Source organism: Rhinopithecus roxellana, chromosome 12 (genome assembly GCF_007565055.1).
Source record: "Rhinopithecus roxellana isolate Shanxi Qingling chromosome 12, ASM756505v1, whole genome shotgun sequence".
In the NCBI taxonomy this organism is placed as follows: Eukaryota; Metazoa; Chordata; class Mammalia; order Primates; family Cercopithecidae; genus Rhinopithecus; species Rhinopithecus roxellana.
The window spans coordinates 13,684,802-13,694,851 of NC_044560.1; positions in this window are offsets into that span (position 1 = coordinate 13,684,802).

Here is a 10,050-nt window from a genome sequence, read left to right on the forward strand (position 1 = left end):
CACAGATGGCCTTTATTAGGTTAAGGAAATTCACTTCTGTTTCTAGTTTGAGTGTTTTTATCAGGAAATGGAGTTGAATTTTGCCAAATGCTTTTTCTATATTTATCAAGATAATCGCCGGGCGCGGTGGCTCAAGCCTGTAATCCCAGCACTTTGGGAGGCCCAGACGGGCGGATCACGAGGTCAGGAGATCGAGACCATCCTGGCTAACACGGTGAAACCCCGCCTCTACTAAAAATACTAAAAATTAGCCGGGTGGGGTGGCGGGCGCCTGTAGTTCCCGCTACACCGGAGGCTGAGGCAGGAGAATGGCGTGAACCCGGGAGGCGGAGCTTGCAGTGAGCTGAGATTGCGCCACTGCACTCCAGCCTGGGCGACAGAGTGAGACTCGGTCTCAAAATAAATAAATAAATAAAATAAAATAATAATAATATTGTTTTCATCTGTTATTCTATTCATATGGAATATTACATCGATTGATTTTCATATGTTAAGCCAAATTTATTCCCGTGATAAATCCTACTTAGTCCTGTTGTAAAATCTTTTTTGTGTGTTGCTGGATTCTGTTTCCAGTGTTTTGTTGAGGACTTTTTGCATTTATATTTATAAGACATATAGGTCTGTAGTTTTCTTTTCTTATGATGTCTTTGTTTGGTTTTGGTATCAGAGTAATACTGGCCTCATAGAATGAGTTGGGAAGCATTTTCTCCTTTTCTGTTTTTTGGAAGCATTGGTATTAATTCTTTAAACATCTGGTAGAATTTACCAGTGAAGCCATCTGGGTCTGAGCTTTTCTTCGTGAGAAGTGTGTTGTTGTTTTTTAATTACTATTACTAATGCAATCTTTTGAGTTGTTATAGGTATATTCAGGTTTTCTATTTCTTCTTAAGTCAGTTTTGGTAACTTGTGTCTTTTCAGGAATTTGTTCATTTTATCTAGGTTAGTTAGTTTCTTGGCATACAGTTTTTTATACTATTCCCTTATAATCCTTTTTATTTCTGAAAGATCAGTAGTGATGCTGTCTCTTTCATTCCTGATTTTAGTAATTTGAATCTTTTCTCCTTTTTACTTTGTTCAATTGAGCTAAAGCTTTGTCAATTTTCTTGATCGTTACAAAAATCAAAGTTTTGGTTTTGTTGATTTTTTTCTCTATTATTTTTCTATTCTGTGTCTGCCTTTTTATATCTCTTAATGGTTTCTTTTAGTGAAAATACATTTTAATCTAAATGTTATCAGTGTTTTCCTTTATAATTAGTGCTCTTTGTATTCTGCTTGAGACATCATTGCCTACCTAAAGGTTTTGAAGATTTTTCTTCTAAAAGTCACATTGTTTACTTTTTATATCTGGATATGTGATCAGTCTGAAATTGATTTTGCCATGTGTGGGAGGTGGGGTCAAGATTCCTTTCTTCCATATAGATATCTGATTGACTAAGAATCATTTGTCAAGAAGATTATTCTTTTCCTGTGTTACTATAGCATCACCTTATGAATTGAGTGACTATATATGTGTGGTTTCTGTAGAACTTTTATTGATAGGAATTGTGGCAAAGATAGGTCAGGTGGGGTAAATAAAGGCAAGAGTAAAAATTTGAAGTCAAGGAAAAACATTCAGTTCATTTGTTCCTCCTTTCTTACTTTTTTTTTCTTTTTTTTTTTTTTAAGAAATGGGGTCTTGCTACAATGCCCTCAAACTCCTGAGTTCAAGCAGTCCTTCTGCCTGAGTAGCTGGGACTACATGGGTGCCACTGTGGCCAGCATCTTTCTTGTTTACTTTTATAAGTGCATACCAGTCATTGGAGTTAACATGATGAGCAAGATAAACATGGTCCCTGACTCACCTGTGGTCCTCAGAACTTATCCCCTGTATTAAGTCTATTCTCACACTGCTCACAGAGACATATCTGAGACTGGGTAATTTATAAAGGAAAGAGATTTAATTGACTCACAGTTCCACATGGCTGGGGAGGCCTCACAATCACGTTGGAAGGAGAATGAGGAGCAAAGGCACATCTTACATGGCAGCAGGCAAGAGAGCATGTGCAGGGGAACTCCCCTCTATAAAACCATCAGATCTCATGAGACTTATTCACTATCACAAGAACAGAATGGGAAAAACCAGTCTCCATGATTAAATCCTCCCACTGGATCCCTCCCACAACACATGAGAATTATGGGAGCTACAATTCAAGATGAGATTTGGGTAGGGACACAGCCAAACCATATCATCCTCTACCAGAGAATACAGACAATTAAACAAACAACCACAATACAGAACAATTTCTTTTGCAATAGGAGGAAGTTGAAAGTGTTATATACACCTCTTGCTGAGGCACCTAGCTCAGGCTGGAGTTTCATAGATTGGGAGTGGGAATCAGGAAGGGCTCACCAGAATAAATAACATATAAACTAAGAGTAAAAGATTGAGTAGGAGCCAAAGGCAGTGGCTCATGCCTATAATCCCAGCATTGTAGGAGGCCCAGGCAGGAGGATTGCCTGACACCAAGAGTCCAAGACCTACCTGGGCAACTTAGGAAGACCCTGTCTAGAAAAAAAAGAAAAAGGTGGCATGGTGGTTCATGCCTGTAGTCCCAGATACTTGGGATGCTGAGGCAGGAGGATCACTTGAGCCTAGGAGGTTGATACTGCAGTGAACTATGATTACGCCTCTGTACTCCAGCCTGGGCAACAGAATGAGGCCCTGTCTCAAAGAGACAAAACGAAACAGATGGAGTAGGGCTAGGCACGGTGGCTCACGCCTGTAATCCCAACACATTGGGAGGATGAGGCGGGAGGAACACCTGAGGTCAGGAGTTCGAGACCAGCCTGACTGACATGGTGAAATTCCGTGTCTACTAAAAATACAAAATTAGCCAAACGTGGTGGAGAAGCCTGTAATCTCAGCTACCTGGGAGGCTGAAGCAGGAGAATTGCTTGAACCTGGGAAGCAGAGGTTACAGTGAGCCAAGATCAAGATTGTGCCGTTGCACTCCAGCCTGGGCAACAAGAGCGAAACTCCGTCTAGAAAAAAAAAAAAAAATCAGATGGAGTAGCAGTGAGTGAAGGCAAGTGAGAGAAGAAGAGAGATAAAGAAGAGAGCTCTGGGCCAGGTATGGTCGCTCACGCCTGTAATCCCAGCACTTTGGGAGGCCGAGGTGGGTGGATCACCTGAGGTCAGGAGTTCAAGACCAGCCTGGCCAACATGGTGAAACCCCATCTCTACTAAAAACACAAAAATCAGCCAGCCATGGTGGCAGGCACCTGTAATCCCAGCTACTCAGGAGGCTGAGGCAGGAGAATCGCTTGAACCTGGGAGGTGGAGGTTGCAGTGAGCCGAGATTACGCCACTGCACCCCAGCCCGGGCAACAGAGCAAGACTCCGTTTAAAAAAAAAAAAAGAAGAAGAAGAATAGAGCTCTGCAGGAGAGAAAAGCTTCGGTTTCGCAGAAGCCCAAAGGAGATAGTGGGAGATGGGCTGGGAAGGGAAAGGAGGCTGAAGGATCTTCATTCCTTGGCTATTTTGAAGGCAGTGGAGAGCCATTGAAAATGCTTGAGTGGGGAAGTGGCAAGATCAGATCTGTGCTTTAAGGAGATTAATTCTGCTACAATGTGCAGAATGGATTGGTGTGGGAGAGACTGGAGGCTGGGAGAACAATTTAGAGCCTATTGCAAGAAGTAACAGGCGCATCTGTGTATCTGTTAGTTTTAAAATGCCTTTTCCAAATAGCCCACTAATTGTTAAGTTTTGTTCTGTTTCTTTTTTTAAGTAGCTATTTGTGGGTGTGGAGTAACCCAACAAAAATGTCTCCAGGAATCGTCTCAGGCCCACTGAATGGGGGCACACAGCAGGGGCATTGTCTCAGCTCTGTAGCCCTTTGTCTCAGGGCACCCATTCCCTTCACAGAAAATTTCCTGGCAAAGAAGCAGACTGCTGTGGTTCAGCAGATACTACCGTCCTGGCCGCTGCCAGACTGTCCACATTTGGGAGAAGCAGGTAAAAACAAGACTGACCTTCAGGTCTCTGATGATATGAAACCCTCTTTGTCTGAGTTCAGCTCAGCTATTATCAGGAAGGGTCCCTCACTGGCTCAAATTTAATCTCTTGAATACATTTTACCTGGGCCCCCATGCTCTTACAGAATGCTGCAGTGGCTTAATTGATCTCAGAGAAATATAACAACAAACTTACTCATTCTTTCCAGCTTTCCAGTTCTTGCCCTGGAAGGCCCATGGGAGTAAAAGGGATTAAAAAAAATTAATATATGTGTTATTACCTCGAATTGAAGGATCTGTGAATTGGACAGTTTGCTCCACTTAATAAAGAAAAAAAGGGGATAAGAGGGTGATGTTTATTTCATTTGTTTGTCTGTCAATCCCCAGATGAGATGGTTCTACCATTCTCTCCAATTCATGGCACACTGTCATCTTTGATCATGTAGAGCCCCTCTTGTTTTATAATTTTTTTCTACTTCATCCTGAATTTCCACTCCTACTTTTTTTTTTTTTTTTTTTTTTGAGATGGAGTTTCGTTCTCGTCGCCCAGGCTGAAATACAGTGGTACAATCTTGGCTTACTATAACCTCTTCCTCCTGGGTTCAAGCGATTCTCCTGCCTCAGCCTCCTCAGTAGCTGGGATTACAGGCAATCGTCCAATGCCCGACTAATTGTTTTGTATTTTCAGTGGAGATGGGGTTTCACCATGTTGGCCGGGCTGGTCTCAAACTCCTAACCTCAGGTGACCCGCCCACCTCGGCCTCCCAAAGTGCTGGGATTACAGATGTGAGCCACCGTGCCCAGTCCCATTCCTACTTTTCTTCCCCACTATAGACATCCCCCTCTAATTTCTTTAATATGTCTCAGATTAAAAACAAACAAACCAACAAGAACCCTCTGTTGACCACACAGGCCCCTTCAAAACACTGCTCCACCTCTCTGCTTTCCTGGACAGCAAACCTGTTCAAAAGTGCTGTCTCCACTGCCACATCCACTTCTCTTCCATGTCTTTCTAGAGCCCTCTCCCATCAGGCTTTCATCCCTTGTCGCACTAACTTATCCTTGCCAAATCTACTCAGTCCTCCACCCTCATCTATCTACTTACTTAGCCAAATTGGCCATAGCCTATGACTCCCTCCTTCTGGAATTATCTTCTCGCTTGGCCTCTGCAACACCATCTTCTCTTGGTTCTCTTTCGCATGCAGGGGCCATTCCTTTTCCATCTCTTTTACTGGCTCCTCATCATCTTCTCTACTTCTAAATAATGGAGAGCCTGAGTTTGCTCTCAGACTTCCTGGCTACCTATGCTCACTCCCTTGGTACCCTCACCTAACCCCATGACTTAAATACCATCTATCTGCTGCAGCTCCTAAATGTGTGGCATCAGATCTCTCTCCTGAATCCTAGGCATAAATGACCAACACTCAACTTGATAGCTGCACTTGAATATCTTTTTTTCTTTTTCTTTCTTTTGTTAGTTTGTTTGTTGAGACAGGGTCTCACTCTGTCACTCAGGCTGTAGTGCAGCGACACAATCTCTGCTCACTGCAGCGTCGATCAGCTGGGCTCAAGCCTCCCACATCAGCCTCCTGAGTAGCTGGGACTACAGGCGTGCACCGCCACACCTGGTTAATATTTGAATCTTTTGTAGGACAGGGTTTCACCATGTTTGCCAGGCTCACTGGGATATCTAATAGACATCTCAAACATAGCCAAAACCAAACTCTTGTTTTTCTCAGCTAAACCTACTCCCCCCTCCCCCAGTCTTTCTTACTCAGTAACAAGCAGCTCCATTCTTCCAGATTCTCAGGCCAAAATCCTCAGCAACACCCTCGATTCCTCTCATTCTCTCACACCCACACATTAGTAGTTGTCTGCTCCGTTTTTAAATTAAATATCTTCTTCCACTTTGCAACTTGTCTTTGTGCCCTCTGTGGTTATCTATTGATGAACAAATGTGTTTAACTTAATGTCAGGTTTTCCATTTTTTCTGTTATGGTTGGAACTTTTTAAAACATATCTTGGCTGGGCATGATGGCTCACACCTGTAATCCCAGCACTTTGGGAGGCTGAGAAGGGTGGATCACTTGAGGTCATGAGTTCCAGACTAGCCTGACCAATATGACAAAACCCCATCTCTACTAAAAATCCAAAAATTAGCTAGGCGTGATGGCATGTGCCTGTAATTCCAGCTTCTCTGGAGCCTGAACCAGGAAAATTGCTTGAGCCTGGGAGGCAGAGATTGCAGTGAGCCGAGATCATGCCACTGCACTCCAGCCTGGGCAACAAAGCAAAACTCCATCTCAAAAATAGTAATTATATATGTATATGTATACACACACACACACACACACACACACACACACACACACCCTATCCTTAGGTCTTAAAGACATTTTCTTGAAGCTTTTCTTTGTTTGTTTATTTTGCCCTTTCTGTCTCTTCTACCATCCTATTCTAAGTCACCATCACCTCTGCCTTGGGTCACTGTAACAGCCTCTTAACTGCTCTCTCAGCTTCCAGCCTTGCCCCTGTATAATAACCATACTGATCTAAACATAAGCCAGATCATTTCATTCCTCTGCTAAAAAGCCTCCGATGGAGTCTCATTTCATTCCAAGCAAAAGCCTAAGCATTTCTAGGAAGCCAGAGAGGGTGGGGTGGGCAAAGCCCTGGGGGATCTCGCCCCTCACAACCCCTCTCGCTTGCTATGGCTCTCTCCCCTGCTCCACTGCAGCCACACGCTGACCTCCCAGAGGAGCTTGGAACATGCCAAACACACTCCCACCTCAGGACCTTTCACCTCCTGTTCTCTTCGCCTGGAATTCTCTTCCTCCACAAATCCACAGTCTTGCTCCTCCTCTAAAAGCAGGCCTCGCTCAGCTCGAAGGTCAACCTTATCAGAGAGAATTCCCCTGAATTTTACTTAAATGTGATCCAGATATTCTTTTTTTTATTTTTCTCACTGAACATATTTTTTTTTTACAAGATCTCACTATGGCCGGGCGCGGTGGCTCACGCCTGTAATCTCAGCGCTTTGGGAAGCCAAGGCGAGCAGATCACAAGGTCAGGAGTTCGAGACCAGCCTGGCCAATATGGTGAAACCCTGTCTCTCCTAAAAACACAAAAATTAGCCAGGCATGGTGGTGCACACCTGTAGTCCCAGCTACTTGGGAGGCCGAGGCAGAGAATCGCTTGAACCCAGGAGGTAGAGATTGCAGTGAGCCGAGGTAGTGCCATTGCACTCTAGCCGGGGTGACAGAGTGAGACTCCATCTCAAAAAAAAAAAAAAAAAAAAAAAAAAAAAATCTCAACTGGGAGTGGTGGCTCACACCTGTAATCGCAGTACTTTGGAAGGCCAAGGCAGGCAGATCACAAGGTTAGGAGTTCGAGACCAGCCTGGTCAACATGGTTAAACCCTGTCTCTACTAAAAATACAAAAAAATTAACTGGGTATGGTCACACGCACCAGTAATCCCAGCTACTCAGGAGGCTGAGGGAGGAGAATTGCTTGAACTCAGGAGGCGGAGGTTGCAGTGAGCCGAAATCATGCCACTGCACTCTAGCCTGGGCAACAGAGCAAGACTCCATCTCAAAAAAACAAAAAACAAAAAGGCCGGGTGCAGTGGCTTACACCTGTAATCCCAGCACTTTGGGAGGCTAACACGGTGAAACCCCATCTTCACGAAAAATTTTAAAAAAGTAGCCAGACATCGTGGCGGGCGCCTGTAGTCCCAGCTACTTGGGAGGCTGAGGCAGGAGAATGGCCTGAACTCGGGAGGCAGAGCTTGCAGTGAGCTGAGATCTTACTACTGCACTCCAGCCTGGGCAACAGAGCGAGATTCCGTCTCAAAAAACAAAACAAAACAAAACTCACCATATTGCTGAATATGAATCCAATTCATTCTTTCTAAACACTATAGAGTACTTCATCAAATGCCACGTTTTTCTTACCCATCTCCTTAATGACAGACACACGGTCTGCCTCCGGCTCCAATTATGTACCCAACATGAAATAAACTTTCTCAAACATATACCCTCATAAACCTGTATGAGAGGGTTCATTTGTTTGTTTTTGGTGTTTTATTTTGTTTTTTGTTTTGTTTTGTTGTTTTTTGAAATGGAGTCTTGCTTTGTCGCCTAGGCTGGAGTGCAGTGGCATGCTCTCAGCTCACTTCAACCTCCATCTCCCGGGTTCAAGCGATTCTCCTGCGACAGCCTCCTGCATAGCTGGGATTACAGGTATGCACCACCATGCCCAGCTAATTTTTGTATTTTTAGTGGAAACGGGGTTTCACTATGTTGGTCAAGCTGGTCTCGAACTCCTGACCTTGTGATCTCCCCGTCTCAGCCTCCCAAAGTGCTGGGATTACAGGCATGAGTCACTGTGCCCGGCCTGTTTTTAGTGTTTTGACGTGGCAGGAGTTGAGGATGGTTTATACAGATAGTTCCTGATTTACAATGGTTCAACTTATGATATTTTCAGTTTACAATGGGTTTATCAGGATGTAACACCATCATAAAGCAAAGATCATCTATATACTCAGAAGCAGGGTCTCTGGGTCGTAAGACAAACATAGATGTACTTAATTTGACTAAGTACAGCCAAAAGGCCTTCTCACACAAAAAGCACACACATAATTTATACCCTCGTTAGCAATTTGTGGAAAATCCTGTTCCACTACATCCTTACCAGCCCTTTGAATTACTTCGTCTAAGTTTTGGCAGGATTATAGATATATTATATTATCTCTGTTGTTTTAATTTGGATTTCTCTGATTACCAGGCTAGAGCTCATACAGTTTTAGTTCTAGAGTTTGTAACATTTGTGGAGGGAGAAGGGAAAGATCACAATTTATTTAAACACTAACAAAATGTATTAAGTCGTTTATTCACCTTTACACCGCATAGCTCATTGTTTCCTCCTGGATTCGGTTCTTTTCTTGCTTTGTACTTAACTTTAGCAGTGATTTCAAAGGCCTTTAAATGGCAACATTTTTGAGGCCTTGAATAAATATTGATCACATTCTAGTATTTAAACAACAGTATAGCTAGAGAGAAAAATTCTAGGCCGGGCGCGGTGGCTCACGACTGTAATCCCAGCACTTTGGGAGGCCAAGGAGGGTGGACCATGAGGTCAGGAAATCGAGACCATCCTGGCTAACACGGTGAAACCCCGTCTCTACTAAAAATACAAAAATTAACAGGGTGTGGTGGCAGACGCCTGTAGTTACAGTTGCTTGGGACGACGCCGAGACAGAAGAATCACTTGACCCCGGGAGGTGGACGTTGCAGTGAGCCAAGATTGCGCCACTGCACTCCAGCCTAGGTGACAGAGCGAGACTCTCAAAAAAAAAAAAAAAAAAAAAAAAAAAATTCTAGTTTTAACGTTTTTTTCCTTCAGCATTTTGAAAATGCCACTTCGGGCTGGGTGCGGTGGCTCATGCCTGTAATTCCAACACTTTGGGAGGCCGAGGCGGGCGGATCACAAAGTCAGGAAATCGAGACCCTTGCGGCTGGCACGGTGAAACCCCATCTCTACTAAAAATACAAAAAATTAGCCGGGTGTGGTGGCGGGCGCCTGTGGTCTCAGCTGCTCGGGAGGCTGAGGCAGGAGAATGGCGTGAACCCGGGAGGCTGAGGTTGTAGTGAGCCAAGATCGCACCACTGCACTCCAGCCTGGGCAACAGAGCAAGACTCTTGTCTCTACAGAAATCAGCCAGGCCTGGTGGTGCTTACCTGTAGTCCCAACTACATGGAAGGTTTGCTTGAGCCCTGGAAGTCGAGGCTGCAGTGAACTGAGATCACACCGCTATACTCTAGTCTGGGCAACAGAGTAAGACCATGTCAAAAAAAAAAAAAAAAAAAAAACAAAAAAACTTTTGATCTTTTGTTGACAATCTGCTTTTTCTCTCCACAAGTTTCTCCTCTGCCCATATTGTGTTGTATCTGCAAATGTCACTTTTGTTTCTTTTTTCAAGACACAGTCTTGCTCTGTCACCTAGGCTGGAGTGCAGTGGCATGATTATAGCTCACTGCAGCCTGAAACTGCTGGAC